The sequence below is a fragment of the Macrobrachium nipponense genome, chromosome 22 (assembly GCF_015104395.2).
Source record: "Macrobrachium nipponense isolate FS-2020 chromosome 22, ASM1510439v2, whole genome shotgun sequence".
NCBI classification, from domain to species: Eukaryota; Metazoa; Arthropoda; class Malacostraca; order Decapoda; family Palaemonidae; genus Macrobrachium; species Macrobrachium nipponense.
The window spans coordinates 63,565,224-63,583,068 of record NC_087213.1 but is presented as its reverse complement, the minus strand read 5'-3'; the positions used below and the strand labels follow the sequence as shown (position 1 = coordinate 63,583,068).

General features: G+C 39.4%; 1 protein-coding gene across 8 annotated transcripts in view; it reads left to right on the top strand.

The window, feature by feature from the left end:
- Nucleotides 1-17,845, top strand: part of LOC135198752 (serine/threonine-protein kinase WNK1-like) — a 569,129-nt gene that overhangs the window by 360,378 nt on the left and 190,906 nt on the right. The window contains exon 1 of one of the 8 annotated variants that reach the window (XM_064226632.1): nt 14,560-16,372. The exons of the other annotated variants lie outside the window; for them this stretch is intronic. The gene's annotated coding sequence lies outside the window, so the exon portion shown is untranslated. Of the gene's footprint in view, nt 1-14,559; nt 16,373-17,845 lie in introns of those variants that run through there. 8 annotated transcript variants of the gene reach the window in all.

The window sequence follows — 17,845 nt, the reverse complement described above, 5'->3', positions numbered from 1 at the left end:
TCTCGGCTAAGTAGGAAAGGAATAATAATAATAATAATACAATAAAAGGGAATAGATGACGATACAAAGACGCAGTTACCGCAGAGAACCTATTATTTATAAACTTTACAGAGAGAGAGAGTCTTTCGTAATCGATAAAACTTACGATATCACAGAAGGCCATCCCATACGTGTACTATGTCATTCAAGGCCAAATTTGAAATGCCAGCAGAATGACTGAACTCGCATTCCGAACCGAGATATTGAACTAACGGTTTTTTGTTTCATCGCCAGACAGTGAAGAATCAGAACGAAGGATAAGAAGCCGTTAAATGGTAAAAAAAAAAAAAAAATACGAATATAATAAATCCACACACTGTAGTAATGTTGATTCGTCTGATTGGGTCAAGTGCCGTCTCAATTGTGGAATGATCTCGTCGCGTTTAGCTTTATTTTGAGCTTGTTAAGAAACCCCGGTAAAGGCCTTCGGTTCTGCAAACTGTCCGGTTCTCACCGGTGATCTCTGTCTTTGTGACCGGTTCAGCCCACGTTCAAACTGGTGGGAGATGTGGTAAGTCAAAATTATTTTAGCAATGCACGATGGAGCCGGAGATATAACTTGGAAGTTTCCTTTGTCCAGTCCTCGAAGGATATTGAGAGATCCTGTCTCTGTCTGGTGGATACGATTCAAAGGAGGGAGAAGAATATTCGTTGGAGAGAGAGAGAGAGAGAGAGTTTCAAAAGGTGAAAAGGTTACGTTTGCCTCGCGAACTGGTTTGCATTGGTGAAAGGATAAATATCAGGACTCAAACCAAACACCAGATAACGCTGCCGTGTTGTGCATGGGGAGAGAGAGAGAGAGAGAGAGAGAGAGAGAGAGAGAGAGAGAGAGAGAGAGAGAGGAGCATATCGCTGTAAACCAGCCATTTATAAAGGGTGAGAATATAACTAACTCGTAGCTTTGTGTGTCTTGGGAGAAGGAGAGATGACAAAACGAAGATTTCTCTCTAATGGCAGTCATTGAAACCGACGTCTAATGACAGAGGCTTTGTAAAAAAAAAAAAAAAAAAAAAAAAAAAAAAAAAGGAAATATCTCTGCTGCTGCTGCTGCAGGTTGACGTGTGAGTCTTGGAATCAAGTTCAGTTGCACGCTTAAAGGCCGGTGCCATGTGACATTCTGTCCCCCTTGGCAATGACAAGGTCAGGTCTGCGTATCGGGGCCTCTTGGGATGGAGGAGGGAAGGGGAGAGGGGGAGGTGGCTGTTTGATGACACACACACACCCATGATATATATATATATATATATAATATATATATATATATATATATATAATATATAATATATATAATATATTATATATATATATCATGATTAAAAATCCATATTCACGCCTACGTACGCAACATTTTGTATGAAAAAGATTAACCTCTGTCCTTTTTAATCATTCTCTTTTTTTTCAATTTTTTTTTCATTAACAGACGCGTTTCCCAAACTGTTAATTCTGGTTACACCTTTTAATCGTCTGGGGTAGTCAGTGATTCTTCGTCTCCTCCTTTCAATAATTTTGTTCGTATTCTATCAGTTTTAGGTCTTAATTTCTGCTCATATTTAATGATGCTTCTGAAGTTCTTGTTAGTTTTTATCCGCACAATTTTGAGACTTGTAATAACACTGAATTTAGCTGAACAACAAAACCTTGCCTTGTTTAGTACCCGAAAGCATCATTTCATTTGTTGCTCTCTATCAGACTTGACTGTGGTCTTTCCGAGTAATGACATTTTACCTCATGCGCCAGCCAAATTCAAGTGGAGGTGACAGCGTGGTTTGAAAACGTACATTGATTTCTCAAAAAACGCTGATGAGAGCATCTTGAAATTGTTTCTTCAACTCGTTGTCTGCAGCATCATTATCTAGAGGTAGAGTTCTCTCAACCTTACCGTCATCCTTATACTCTTAAAGTGGATCTTCCCTTTGCTTTCCTATTTGAATCAAGTGCATTCCACTTCATCAGTAATTCTCTCTCTCTCTCTCTCTCTCTCTCTCTCTCTCTCTCTCTCTCTCTCTCTCTCTCTCTCTCTCTCTCTCTCTGCTTCCTACAAACTCCGTACTGAGAATTTGTTTTGAAATTGATCGCTTGATCACTACCTTTTGACTCTCCCTTAAACGCAGCCTCTCACTTCAACCTGGGACTATGTGACATCCTGCACGTTTCCAAGTCCCGGTTCAAATGTTCATCTCCTGAAAGGGACCTACAGAAGATTTTAATAACAACTTTGGGGGTGACTGCGGGAAAATTTTTATATTGGTTATAACTTTGGAGACGGATCCGTTATAATCACTTTAAACCGTCTAAATTACTGTTCAAATATTTTTACTGCCTTAGGATCGAATAATTTCAATTTCATTCAATTCAGTTCTGTTGGTGCTATATTCGTTTACCAGTTTTAATTGTTTTCTTAGTTACCTGGATTGATTTAAACGATTCCCTAGTGACATTGCATCACTGTATTATTTTAAATATATGCACACATTCATACGGAACAAGCGCAAAGCAAATTTATCTGTAAAATCAGATACGGGCCTCAGCACACAGATGCAAATGGCAAATCAACTGGGAACTAATTAACAAACAAATATATGCGAACAGACACTTCGGTCTCGTTTCCTCCCCGTCAGAAGGACAAGGACCCATCCCGGATGTGTGCGGTATTAAGCCGCTTTGGTTTTGCTGCAATCGAGATCTAGAGAACGATCATTTTTCTCTAAATCTTGGTTATAATAGAGCTCGGCTCAGGGACTTCCATCTGCCGGGTTGACAGGACGTTACTCATACGAGATTGATTAGCCTAATGGTTTGACTGATGGATGGGGAATCCGGTTGAGGAATGTCTTCGAAATCTGAGTACCTGTTATTATCCAATTTTTTATGGTAAACTTGCCTCGTGGAAAATGATTATCGTATTCGCGGTGGAGGAATGGAAATGTCAACTATTGCAATCCTTAAATTTAATTTTATACAGACTCTTGCTTTACATTTGTGTTAGAATAGTTTACATGGGATAAAATCACAGGCATTGGCGCTCGCGCGCTTACATAAACAAGCACTCGCACAGGGGGTGGGTTTGTGTCAAATCAGATGGCTTCTTTGCCAGCTACCCTTTTTTTTAATTTAGTTAATGATTTCGGAGTGTGAACTCCTTTAAGACACTTCTGCAACAAAACTTGACAGTCAGTGTCAAGGTTTAGAAAGATGTGCCGCTAGATATTACTTTTAAGAAGCTTTTACGTAGCAAAGATGCGGCGAAAATAGGCTTTCGTGTCAAAGTGTACACTTGAGTCAGGACAGAAATAGAAATCAGTGGCAGTAGATAAGCTTGGTTTATGACGAAAGCAGAAGTCTGTTGTGCAAGAAATCCTTTATGTATAAAATGTATAGAACCAGACAAGAGGTATGGATAGCATAATGCCAAAAAGAAAACAAAATGTGACAGTCGATAAGCTTATGATAATGACGTAAATAGAATTTTGTGGTGGAAGTCAAGGTCAAGATAAAGAGATGTTTAAATTTAGGATCGATTAATATAATGATAATTGAAATCAGCGATGGCAAAATTTAATTGGTATATGACAGAAAATTGCATGACAGTAAAGTAAGATAGGACAAAAACTTGTTTTAAAAAAATAGCTTGAGAGCTAATGTTCCCATTTTGATCAATTATCCGTCCTTATTAAAAGACATTGATTTAAGCTTAAGCTTTTAATGGCTACCCCCCCCCCCCCCAACCATCACAACACACACGCCAATGTGTGCAATGCTCTTTTCATCTCATTTGGGAGATTTTCTGTCGTATTTGCTCTTCTGATTGAGCTGCCGCCCATCGCCTGAGAGAGAGGAAAGGTACTTCAAGCGGATACGTTCGAGCAGAAAAATGCTGGTCGTTTCCTTTTTGGTATATTATGATGACCCTTTTTTTCCCCATCTATTCTGGTGGTCGAACAGTTCTTGAAATAGCTTAATCTAGAAGAGAGCTGCGTCTTGATATTTTCCTGATTTTATACAAAAAATGCGAGTTTAGATAAGTAAATCTTGGCAGCTTTCTTGTGTTGAAATTATGCATGACTACGTAATGTTCTCTTAAATGGAAATTTTGGGTGAATCCTTAATTGTGTGAAACCATTTGGCACACGTACAGTCAAAAATCTTTTATTTACGATTCTCATCTTCTGTTCTCTCGAGTTCAGTTTATGTAAAGATAGGAAGGCGATTCTCGCTATAAAGTTAAGTACATCTTAATTTAACCAGACCAATGAGCTGATTAACAGCTCTCCTAGGGCTGGCCCCAAGGATTAGATATTTTTACGTGGTTAGAAAATTGGTTACTCAGCAACGGGACTTACAGATTATTGTGGGATCCGAACCGTATTGTATAGATAAATTGATTTCTAATTACCAGAAACCAATTGCTCTGATTACAGGGTGGCAGAGCGAGGAAGCGAACTCGGGACTACCCAAACGGTAGGCGAGCACGTTAACCCCTCGTCCAACGAGGAACTGATTCTCGCTATAGAATTATAAAAGAAATGAATGTGTGTGTGTGTGTGACATAATAGCAGTGACGAAAGAGCCCAACGTAGTGACAGAAGTGCCGGCAGCAGCCAGGGTAAATTGACTTTAAAGCATTGGATGATAGTTATCCCATCATTTAGAGAGGATGAATAGTCTTTCCCCACAGCGCAGTTTATCTATCTAATAATAAAAAAAGATATATCGGATCAGAAGCAATCGGTCTTTCATGGCGTATTACTAGAATTGACATTACATTCCCTCCATCTATCTATTGACCTGTCTATTCTATTTGATAAAATTCCATATCTGTATTGAGGGACATGAATTGAAAAGACCTTTTTCGTACACCCACTTGAAAACCAACCTGCGTCACCGGTCGAGCCTTTTACGTTATTCCGAATAATATTGCACTTCAGGTTAATGGTTTTTGGCGTAAGGGTCCGGCGCTCACCTGTATTTATAAACCTGTTATCTCCGAAATGGATCTTGTCCAAGTATTTCAACAGGTAATGGACTCCTCTTGAGGATGTCACAGGGCTGTTTTGGCAACGGGGCCACGGGAATGATTAGGTTTTATGACCTCTTGTCGTAGGTTGAAATGCCCGTCATTTCACTGCTCGGTTATGAAGCCATAAACCCCCCCCCCCCCCTCCCTTTTTTTTTTCTTTTTTCCTGAATGACCTGAAAACGACTGTCCATTTTTTTTTTTTTTTAATTCATGTATCTCTTTTTCCACAAATACTGTTAGATCGTACAGGCGTTCCTGTGTCCTTAAACTTCTGAAAAGAATTTAAGCCTTTTTCGGTATTTTTTAACTTTGATAGCATGAAGGTACGCTCTCTCCTGTCTGTTTCGTTAATCATTAAGAAAATATTACATCTTTGTGATTTCACTGTGTGTGTGTTTTTGTAATCACCCACTAATTAAAGTCGACTTCTGGAACGTCGAACTCTCTTGCTGAAACTCCTATTTAAGAGGTATAACTACGCCATCACTTGGAGATGTGAAGTTTAGTTTGTTTTGCTTTTTATATTCCATTGTCACTTTCACAGTGTGATTTGATTTATGGAATTAGGCTGTCGAGCCAAGCGCTGGGGACCTCTCGGCCATTCAGCGCATAAGTCGGTCAAAAGAGGGAGTTGGAGTGATTGAACAGTTAGATAAAGGAAGCCAGAAAATAAAAATGAACGACAAGGCTTTAAAGTTGGAGCCGGGAGAGAACCGCACTGTTGCACTAAGACGTAACAGAGAGGTTGGACAGCAAGAGTGAAGAAAGGAACCAGGGATGGAGGTCAAGTAAAAGGCTGAAACGTAAATCAAGCTCGGGGCTGTGGGGACTTTGCACATACCCGTAAGTAAATGCCTACAGCGCACCATGCGAGGTGCACTGGCGGCGCTGACTCCCAGGAGGGCCTCTCGGAGAGTGTGAAAATCATTGTTAAATTCCGGCTTTTTTATGCTGGAGGTTCTGTCTGTTGAGAAATGGATTCATCTCATTTATTACAGTTCCGGCAATTAATTCAGCAGTTGGGCCCTTCTCGGTCTCTTCACTACTATAAAAAATAGGCCTTTTCTTACGGTGTTTCCTGATTGAACGATATCGAGCGTGATTTGTCGTTACTTTTGTCTTCTTGCCCATTAGTTATGAGTTGTTATCATCTTGATGTTGGCTATGAATTGTAATATTTTTTGTATGAATAGGTATGGCTTTGGTATTGGTTTTTAAACATTTGCCTTGAAATTCAAGCTTCCAAAGAATATGGTGTTCATTAGGAAGAAGTATGAGGAAGTGAAGGGAATTACTTAAAGAAGAAATTCCGCTTGTTAAAAAGGAACAAAAAAAATGAAAATCAAAGAAAAATATTGTACTTTAGATGTGTTTACGTTATTGCTGATAATTTTTTTTTTACTGTTATGGTGGATGTATAATTTGTTTTATGTTGTTTTGATAAATTGCTTACTTCTGTTCTGTTTTTATTTATGAATATTTAAAGAGTTTTTAGGTTAACGCTGTTTCAATGTTGGTATTTTCGAAGGAAAAAATATTTAACGAATTTGCTTTTACTACCATTACTCTCATCATCTCGAACCATTCTTCGCATACCGATCGTCTATTGTTTTCCCTTGTCTCGTTCCCTCTTCTCCCCTCTGTTAATCTTCTAATATTTGCCCTCCTCTCCTTAACCCCTCTCGTGGGCTCTTTACCACTCCCTCATTCCCCTCATCCCCTTCCCCTCTTGTTTCTCATCTCCTTCCTCCTTTCGTTCCCCCTCTCCTTTCTTTCAACCTGCTCATTATCATTATCCCCCCAAACCTCTCCCCCTCCCCTCCCAACATTTCCCCTCGTTTTCGATATCCTGTCTCGTCACCAGTTTCCAGTCTTCCCTTCCTTTTCTTTTTTCTTTGCCTTTCGCGTCATCATCATCATTATTCCCCTTTTTGCCTCTTTACGCTTTCCCTTTTTACAGGAATGTCTCGTTTCCCCCTCTTAATCCTTCTCGCTTCCAGTAAACACGCCCCCCTTTACTTACCCTCTTTTTCCTGTCTTATCATCCTCTTCCTCCTCCATTTCCCCATTTTCCCTCCTTCTCTCCTCCTCCGTTATCATATCCCCCTCAACCCTCCACGCATTAGGGGTTTTCCTCCTCCTTCTCCTCTCTGTTTTTTCTTTATTTTTTCTTTCTCCTCCTCATTTTTTTTTCTCTCGCCTCCTCCGTTAACATATCCCCCTCAACCCCCACGTATGAAGGGTTATCATCCCCCTCCTTTTCCTTCTAATTTTTTTTCTCTCCTCTTCCATCATCATAACCCCCCGCCCACCCCACCCTTTTCCTTCTTTGCTTTAGGCCCGAAGGGAAGTGAGAGGGGACGGGAAGAAGAAGAAGGGGCTTCATTACAATTCTAGAGGCATAGCCATTGCCACGATATGTCCGTGACTCGGGCCCCGTTCCTTTGGTCGAACGCAGAGCCTACTTCCTTTCTGAACGTGACTCAACGGAAATGATTCTCAGATTGTTTGCTTCGGTCTTCGTTTTCGCATTATTGACTTTAATGTCGTTTCTTACCGTCTCGGATTCCGCGAGGGAGAGATGGACTTGAGGCTTTGATGTTGCTTGCTACTCATAAGACTTTTTGTTGATATTTGTCACTCACGTCGTCTGTCGCAATAATAACATATTAGTAAAAAAATTATGGAGTCTACTAGATTGCTTCAGCAAACGAATACACACACACACACCCATATATATATATATATATATATATATATATATATATATATATATATATATATATATATATATGTGTGTGTGTGTGTGTGTGTGTGTGTGTGTGTGTGTGCATTTGGAGGTATTTTTCTTCCATATATTTTTCCGTTTTCCGTTTAATGCTGTTCTTAAAAAATGTAAAATACATAAGGAGTATATCTTTAATAGGATATCTATATATATATATATATATATATATATACATATATATATATATATATATATAATATACATATATATATATATATATATATATATATGTGTGTGTGTGTGTGTGTGTGTGTGTGCCTGTGCGTGTGTGTGGTAAGTATGTATGTATGTGTATATATATATATATAAATATAATGAAAGTATGTCCTTTTTTGTATTTTACAATTTTTTAAGAAGAGTATCAAACGGAAAAACACAAGGAAGAAAAAGTACCTCCAAATTTCTCCGGCTTAGGGAGAGATTGATTATATGCTTTCAATTCTCCTTTCTCCTTCTGCCTCCACGCTAAGAGAACCATTTCCTTTTGGACGATGTCTCGTGTTTCAAGGTTAGAGTGCAAGGAGCGCTTTGAGATTTTCTCATGTTTCGATGTGAGGAAGTTTATTATTATTATGTTTCTTGGTTTGCTTTCCTTTTTGTTTATCATGTGTAAGATAGATGTTTAAAGGTTCTTGCGTTCCCTGTCTTCTTTAAAAAAAATTTTTTTTGACGCTTTTATAAGAAACTTGTCTTGTGTTCTTATGTGGGTCGTCTAAGAGCATTCATAATATTTTTGTCGTCTTTCCTGTTAGCTGTCAAGTTCCTTATTTGGGATTTCACGTCAAATTCCTCAAATTCTTCCCCAGTGGTGCCGGAACTGTTGATTAACATTAACGGATACCCGTCATTAAAAAGAGATATTTCATATATATCGTATAGCTGATGTAATGAGCTTTTCCCCCCTAAGGATAGAGTCTATGATAATGAGATTTCGCAAATCTATGTTTTGACAGACTAGGGGCTTTCGAGACAATTTTACATTGAAGGGCTCTTTCATTTTGCATCTTATTTTATTCGTGTATGTTGATTAAGCTTCCAAGTAATGTGATAATGGCGATTTAATTGTCTGCTATCATTTTTGGATAATGAATATTATAGATGTGAAGTAAATAGTTTTATTTCGTGTCTCGAATACGTTAGAAGAGGGTGATTTGACTATTCTCAAAGCTTATGTTCACACCCGTTCCGCAAGTATATTTGTCTCTTTACAGTTAAACTAAGTTTTTCCCACACAAACACACACACACACACACACACACACACACACACACATATATAAATATATATATATATACGTATATGTATATGTGTGTATATATATAATATATATATATATATATATATATTTATTATATTATAAATATATATATATATATATATATATATATATATATATATATATATTATATATATATAGACTTGCTGTCTTCCAGCTCGGGGTCAACCTTTCACTCGTCCCTTGAGTTATGACGTCCCTTTTCGACCATCTCTTACGTTACCGTCATTTTTGACGGCATGGGCTGTATGAATTAAATATAATACACGTCTCAGGCTTCAATAGATTCCAGATTCTTTCATCTACAAAGTAAAAGCTATCAAGACACATTTTTCTTCTTTAGGTACCGATGCGCCGGTTACCTGAAGAAGAAGAAGAAGAAGAAGAAGAAGAAGACTGATGATGTCTTCGAAAGCTTGTATTTTGCAAATGGGAAAATCAGGAATCTAAACCACACTGTTTTATTGAAGCCTTTTACGAGTATTATCAGTATATATATATATATATATATATATATATATATATATATATATATAATATATATATATACAGTGAAGTTGTGTGGCTAATTTGTGATTAGGAATTATATATACATTTGTATATATATATATATATATATATATATATATATATATATATATATATATATATTGCTACGTAAAAGACAAGTCGTAAGGCCTTGTATCACTATCGTTTCTCTTTCCTTCGTGAATTTTGACTATATATATAATATATATGTATATATATTATATATATACTATATTATATATATACACATATACATATACATGTCTTGCACTGACTACAGTAGAACAACGTAGTTCTTTCAACATGTAGAGCAATGCGTTGTTCTGACAGGGCCGAGAGTATCATCATTTCCCCCCATAGTGCCTGCTGGAGTGTAGCGCGAAACCTGACCCGTGACCTTGTGGCAGTGAATGTGATACCATTCGCATATCTTTCGGCCTCCAAATGATTCCTCTGCTCGAGTGAAGGAAGGAAGGAAGGGCACTTCGCATGTAGAGTCGTCGGGATCTAATGTCTTAGTTTGTACGGTCATATGATTGTGGGTTGAGTTTCTGTGGTGCATATGTCTTCACTGCGTCATTGAAAAGCGTTATTTGTTTTATGAAAATTGCTTTTAAAGATTTTTTTATTCGTGTTCAAAAACGCCCATAAAAACATAGAGCTGGTTTGCATTATTATTATTATTATTATTATTATTATTATTATTATTATTATTAGATAATACTCATAGTAGTATGATTGTTAAAAGGGAAAAACAAATCCACAGTTATGTAATTGTAGTTTTATCTTTAAATATATGTACAATTACATAACTGTGGATTTGTATCTCTATTATATTATTATTTTTTTTTTTTTTGCTCTATCACAGTCCTCCAATTCGACTGGGTGGTATTTATAGTGTGGGGTTCCGGGTTGCATCCTGCCTCCTTAGGAGTCCATCACTCTTCTTTACTATGTGTGCCGTTTCTAGGATCACTCTTCTGCATGAGTCCTGGAGCTACTATTATTATTATTTTATTATTATTATTATTATTATTATTATTATTATTATTATTATTATTAATTATTATTATTATTACGAGGTTCAAAATTCTTTGGAACTGACTATGAAACCTATTAGCTCACCAAGTTTCTACAGAAAAAAGCACGCATTAGCAGCCAAGTACACATTACTATTACTTATTATTATTATTATTATTATTATTATATGAAGGTAGGAGACCCTCTCTCAAACATGTTTTGTTAAAGATGATGGCAGCATCAGTGGAATTGATTTTATATATGGTCTTTTCAATTCTTCTTATTATTCTCTTCTCATCAGGCTGATATTTGCTAATAGCTGGCCGATGTTCATATCTCGGTGAAAGAAATGTTTTCTAAAAATAATAATTTATTGATATGATACAAAAGTGGTTAACAAATCTTAGTCTAAGGGTGTAACGGAATTCCCAACGTTTCCAACCGTATCATCGGTTCATTTTCAAGGAAAGGTGAGCTTTGAACTGATTGAAATGGGTTGTTGTTTAAGATTAAACAACAACCCCATTTCAATCCACCGTCGGGGGAGGAGTGAAGTCTCTTGGGTGGTGTTGAGGCTGGGATAATTAGGAATGACATTACATTCCTAATATAGAATTATCGATAAGGCAGCAGACCACCGTCGCCTCCGCCTCTTGGAGGCCCTACACATCGGGAAGGAGAGACCCAGCCTCAACACCACCCAAGAGACTTCACTCCTCCCGACGGTGGCACGAAGGGCGGGCGCCGCCCGCCCAGCACCATAGAGCCGATCGAACGGGCCAATCAGGTGCCCCCGTCTATCGGCAATGACCTTCCCAATACTACGCTCCAGTCTCCAGCGTCCGCACGAGAAGAGCAGTGCGAGCTTCCACCTCTGCAAGACGGCTTGACTCAGGGACTTAATCCTCTGTTCAGCCAATGAAAAGCAGCGCCCATCAGACAGAGCACCTGGGACACAATAAATACCGCCGAACGACCCCATTTCAATCAGTTCAAGCTCACCTTTCCTTGAAAATGGAACCGATGATACGGTTGGAAAAACGTTGGAATTCCGTTACACCCCCTTAGACTAAGATTTGTTAACCACTTTTGTTATCATATCAAATAAATTATTATTTTTAGAAAACATTTCTTTCACCGAGATATGAACATCGGCCAGCTATTAGCAAATATCAGCCCTGATGAGAAGAGAATAATAAGAAGAATTGAAAAGACCATATATAAAATCAATTCCACTGATGCTGCCATCATCTTTAACAAAACATATTATTATTATTATTATTATTATTATTGTGAGGTTAAAAATTCTTGTAGAACTATGAGGCCTATTAACTCACCAAGTTTCTACAGAAAAAAAGCCGAATAAAAAAAAACATATCCAAGGAAACTAAATTCAATAAAATACGGATTAAACGTTACAAGATCGTTTGGTATACTACAATCACATACATCCCCTCCAAGATAAACCTCTATGCTGTTTCTTACTCATGTCTGTGGTTGATTTCCTGTATGAAGGAATGCGAAACCGGCGGCGGACGGAAGTCTTGCCCCGACTGCAGTTCTCCGTCTTCAAATATAGCATTTTATTTGTCCCGCTCTTGCCTGACGCCGTCGTAAGGAGCCTTCATAGCACTTGTTGAATGAATGATACACGCGTTTTCCGTACCATCTGCACTTTTGACTTCCTTGCTCTTAGTTACTGCTCTTTGTCTTCAAGTTTCTTTGTATCTTTGCTACACTGGAATTTCATGCAATGTTTCATTATTAATTTTGTTTTATTGTTTGTTTGTATGGTATTTTTACGTTGCATGGGACCAGTGGTTTATTCAGCAACGGGACCAACGGCTATACGTGACTTCCGAACCACGTCGAGAGTGAACTTCCATCACCAGAAATACACATCTCTGACCCCTCAATGGAATGCCCGAGAGTCGAATTCGCGGCCACCGAGGTGGCAGGCCAAGACCATACCGATCGCGCCACTGAGCCGCTTAATTTCGTGTTATTTATCATTCTGCTTAGGGGTTTGTGTCGTACGTTTGTGAATTTATGTGAATTTTTGGGGGGCTTTAAAAGAATGTCTTCTTGTAGTGTTTTATCTACAAGGATCTCCCGTAATTTCAATTCTAAATAAGGTTCATGATTATTTGTTTCTTTGTGGAGAGTGTGCAAAATTGAGTGTATAAATACAACGATGAAACGCGGTCGTTATAAAATGCAAACATTGCAGGAGCCCTATGCAAATTACGTAAATGTTTGTTCTCAGCGTGGCCTGGAATTCTAATAACTATTGGGTGTGTTCAGGCTTCAACATTTACTGTGGAAACTCTTGGAGTGTTTGTTGTTTCGTAAATTCTGTAACTCAAATTTTATTTTCTATTCGAGGAATTCGTTCTTCGGTTCACTTCACGTTGTTGGTGTGCGTGTGTGTGTGTGTGGTCGTGGGCGTGGGCGTGGACGTCTTTTTGAGTCTTGCACGTTTTTAAGTCTGGAGTTTTGGAAAGGGTTTTCTTCCCTTGTGTCCTCGTATTTATTTCCAGCGACGGTACGAGAGGCGTGGCTTTAAATTTACATTGGGCATTATGTACGTAATTAATTAATTGTTTCTCGAATGAAATATCTTGGTAATGAACCGAAAGGTCTCTTAATTCTTAAGAGCTAATGGAGGCACGAGGCTTGATGTAGTATCAGTTTCTTTTAAGTGATCAGCATTATCATTCATTCGGGGGAGTATACCGAAAATATATACCATTATTAAAGCAAACAGAATCCTTTGACTTAAGAGAACCCGCCGTCGAGTAACGCGGTTAATAAAAGAAGAGTACTTGCCAATGTCATACATTAGCATCAGTTGTACCCTCAGTGAATGTAATGAGTTTGAGGTCACGGAGGAGTCGATGTACCCCTCCCCCAAGGTTGAGGGGTGGAGGAGGGTCAGCAGTTCTTCCTTAAGGTAATGCCGCCGTCTCGCCACAAGTGATGTTGTCCGGGGCATGATTCTGACGGAATAAATTAGCGACGATGGTTTTGTAATGCGTGGTCGCCTACATGCAGGAGGTGAATTGTATGCAATCTGCATTCTTTCAGTTGGGGATGCATTGATGTAAACTGAAAAATGATAATGAAATCGCCATATACTATTCTTTGTAAAAATTGATAGATAATAAAAGAAATTTCAGTAAAGATAAGAAGATACGCTATAAACCGGTGCGTTTCCGAATACATTATAGTTAGTCGTTTACACTCGCCTGTCTCTTCCTAACGGCGCAAATGGTGTATTACAGTCGTGAAGTGAATGACTTGTGGTATATCCATGTACGTAGTTCCTTTTGTATTGTAACAAGAATAATTTAAAGCTTTAGTTCACGTCGTCCCCTTGATGTGTTACTGTGTTACAGAATCATGAACACAGACGAATGTGGAAGGGATTGGTGAAGGTCAAGACTTCTTGCCTCGGATATGTGCTTCTCGTTTTGTTTAGGAGCGGGGTTTTTATCTTTGCGTCATGTGCGTAGGCAGTCAAGAGTCAGCTGTTGGCGCTTCAATATAAAGCTTTGCGTCTGGTATCATACATTGACGCCGAAGAATGGTCGGCTGCATGTTAGCTACAGTTGTCTGTAGATAGATAGACTTCGTGTGCGAGTCTACCAGTTTTGGTGGCGGTGCGTTATGTTGGTGGTGAGACGGCGATGGTGAATGGGGGATCTGAGGGGAATGGGGATGATGATGTGGGAGGGGAGGGGTGAGGCGGGGAGTAGGGGGAGGAGGAGATGGAGTTGGTGGAGGACGTCAACTCCACCACCACCACTAGCTGCCTGCTAGCTATCTGCCTCACACACACACAGACGCACACACACACTCACACTCTCTCACCCTCCCTGTGAGCCCTCCCTCTTCCCTCCTCCACTAGTTGGTTAGCCACCACCACGTCCACACCTTGCTCTCAGCGCTCGGCTCTTGCGTTCTGCTCTTCCACCTCGAACTCGCTTTTATTATTTTTTTTTTCAAATAATACCTGGTTGAAGCAGTCGGGGCTTTATCAGCAGTCGTTTCTCCCCCGCACCGTTCATACCGTCGTGAGCACAGGCCCTCCGATGAAAGCACCACCATGCCGACGAAGTGTTGTGTTGTGACTCCATGTGGGATGACGGTGATGCCCTTAGGAAGGGGAAACTGGGAGATGAGCGAAGGCGGCTGTTACAATGGTTATAGGCTGGGTAACGATTCGCAGCACCAGCAGGAGGAGCAACTCGGCTGCATCATCGTGCCGTCGCTTTGTGTTGTAGGTGATTGTGCATCCGTAGGGCATTCACAGTATGTGGTGGTGTCGTTGTAGTCTCCCGAAGAAGGAAGGGAGGACTACGGTCGTCAGCAGGGAGTAAAAAGGGCTTTCGTTCGTGTTGTTCGTATTATTTATTGTACATTGAAACTATACAGCTGTGTCTGTGATTAAAACGGCATTTGTTCGTTCTAAGAACTCTCCTTCGTCCTGGATCTGCCCAGAACGAGCCTTTCCCCTTCAGTATTTTAACCCGAGGGCGGGAACTACAAGCCCATCTCGCTGGCTGGTTTTGTGAAGGGGGGTTCGGCAACTTGAAGTGAGCCCTATGACGCGACGGCGTAAGGCTGTATGTCGCCCATTTTTATCCCATGACAATGTGAACGACCTTGATCTTCAGGGATGTACGTTTGTGGGTGCGCAAGTGTCTGTAAGTTTTGCTTAGGGTGATTCACTGTTGCTTCACTGATAAATCCAACCGATATAGAAAACCCAAAAGCCAGAACAACTCCCTGGTTGCGGCGATAACGGTCTGTGAAAGAATCAAAGTGGGTTTGTGCGTGCGTGTGTCTGTCTGTGAGAGTGCGAGTTCGTCGAAGTTCGCTTAGCTGTTAAGACCTGAAGCGAAGAAGTGTCCGTGTTCGTTCGTACGTGCGTTCGTGACGTGGTTCTCTACAATGAGAGTGGGAATAAAGTAACAACACTTGCGTGTGTATGTCTGTGTGTTTTCTATGAAAGACCTCACTTTCCGTCTCTTTCTCTCTCCCTCTCTCACTCCCTCGGTGCACAATCAGACGACGGGGAAGTGGAAAAGCCAACTAGCCTATCACCTTTATGCCCAACAGACCTTGATTCGACTCAGGCTTTATTGAAAAGTGAGATGGTATTTTTAGAGCAGTAAATAAAAAGGGTCCAGTGAATATTTCCCTTCATTATCGCCCTAATTCCAAGTCCGGAGTTTTGAGAATTGAAATAGACGCTAAATTGAGGTGTTTTTCTTGAGCTGGGTATATATCACAAGGTGTATTTGAACGGCCGAAGGAGGAGGAGGAGGAGCGTACGAAAATATTAAAATTCTCCTCAAGTGTCTTAATGGTTCCTCCCCCCGTCGTTCCAATCCCCCACTGCTAGTGCGAGTGGGCGATTCATTCTGATACGCTCGACGATTAATTATGGGAAAGTACAGAAAGTGAAGGAAGATTGCTGCGTATTGATTTTTTGTCTGGTCGTGTAGGTGCTCAAGCAATCCCGAAATTGAAAGGAATTAAGATTGAGTGTCGAAAAGGTGTGAGGATACACGAAGAGTAACAGTAAGTTGTTGCAATTTTGAAAACGGTCATCAGAATCGTCTCCTATCAGCTGATTCGAAACTATTTCCTGGATAAAACTTTCCATCTGAGGTCCCGTTATTCTTCATGATTTTTGGTAAGTATCCAAGCTGTTTGTTGTATAATTATCAACTGCAGCAACAGCGATTAGTCTGTTTGAAGAAAAAAAAAATCATTTACATTGTGAAAAGAAACATGTGGCAATCTGCCGTAGGGACCAGCCTGAGTTACCTGGTACTAATTTAAAATAACAGCGGAAGTTGGTCGCTTCCCTTTTCGGGTAGAATACAGCCGTTATTCTTTAACATTTACATGGATAGTGGACGATGCCAGATATAGTGTGCTTTATACATAGATGGTAAATGATTCAAAGGTCATATGTCATTGAAAAACTCATTTTTGAGTAACCGAATACTAAGTTGGATGATGGTTAATGAGCGTTTTTCATGTAAATTAATAAGGACTTTAAAGGGAAATGGTTTGACTATATAAAAAAAAAAATTATAGGAAATTCTGATCAGTTATACCTTAAAGGAATGGTTCACTGATACGAGCTTACGTGGCCAGGTTTGTTAAGGTGTACCTAAAGGAAATTGGTTTGATAAAAATAAATAATAATAAAAATTTTTAGGAAATTCTGATCAGTTATACCTTTAAGGAATGGTTCACTGTTACACGAGCTTACGTGGCCAGGCTTGGGAAGTTGTACCTCGTCCTTGGTATAACGTGTCGTAAGAAATGGTCTTGCCAGTTACTTTTGACTTGATCGTATGTTCTCCTGGAACCTTAATTCCCAAGAATTTGCTGTTATGAGGTTAAGTTGTCCTTATGTCAGCAGTGGCTCGTGTTTTTGCTTGAGAGAGCCGTTTGTAAGGTCAAGAGTTCATAGGTCCAACGACCTGGCCTCGAAATGTGACGATTAATTATGTAATTATATTAATTTTCTTTGCATAACGGTGTTCCACACGAAGTTAGTTGTAGAACTGGGCGAGCCCTTATTAATACATATGCTTTTTGACGACAGAATTTTGTAGACTTAGTTAAACTTGAATGTCGAAAAGTTCTTTCATTGTATGACCACAGATAGACTTGATACCTGTTTCTCAAGGATTATTGCTTTCATTTATTAAATAACGCTGATGTTTGCGCAGGCACCACTGCTTTGACGTCGGTTAGTCGAAAGGATTTTCTTCTAACAGATATATTATTGATATCACTTCCGCGGAAACGTCGTTGTGACATCATAAAAGGTCATTGCGAGCAATAAAACACGCACACAATATATATATATATATATATATATATATATATATATATATAGTGAAAGGTATAATACGTCCAGTATTCCAAGCAATTCAGGCAGTGATAAGGACCAAAGTTTAAAACTTAGACTTAGAAAGTTTGACAATCAATCAGGGACCCGTCCATTAATTTTTGTTTGAGATGACGTCTTGCAGATGAAATCTGTTCAGTGCGCTCTCTCTCTCTCTCTCTCTCTCTCTCTCTCTCTCTCTCTCTCTCTCTCTCTCTCATCCTAACTAAAAGAATGGGCCAAGGGCCATATCTCGTT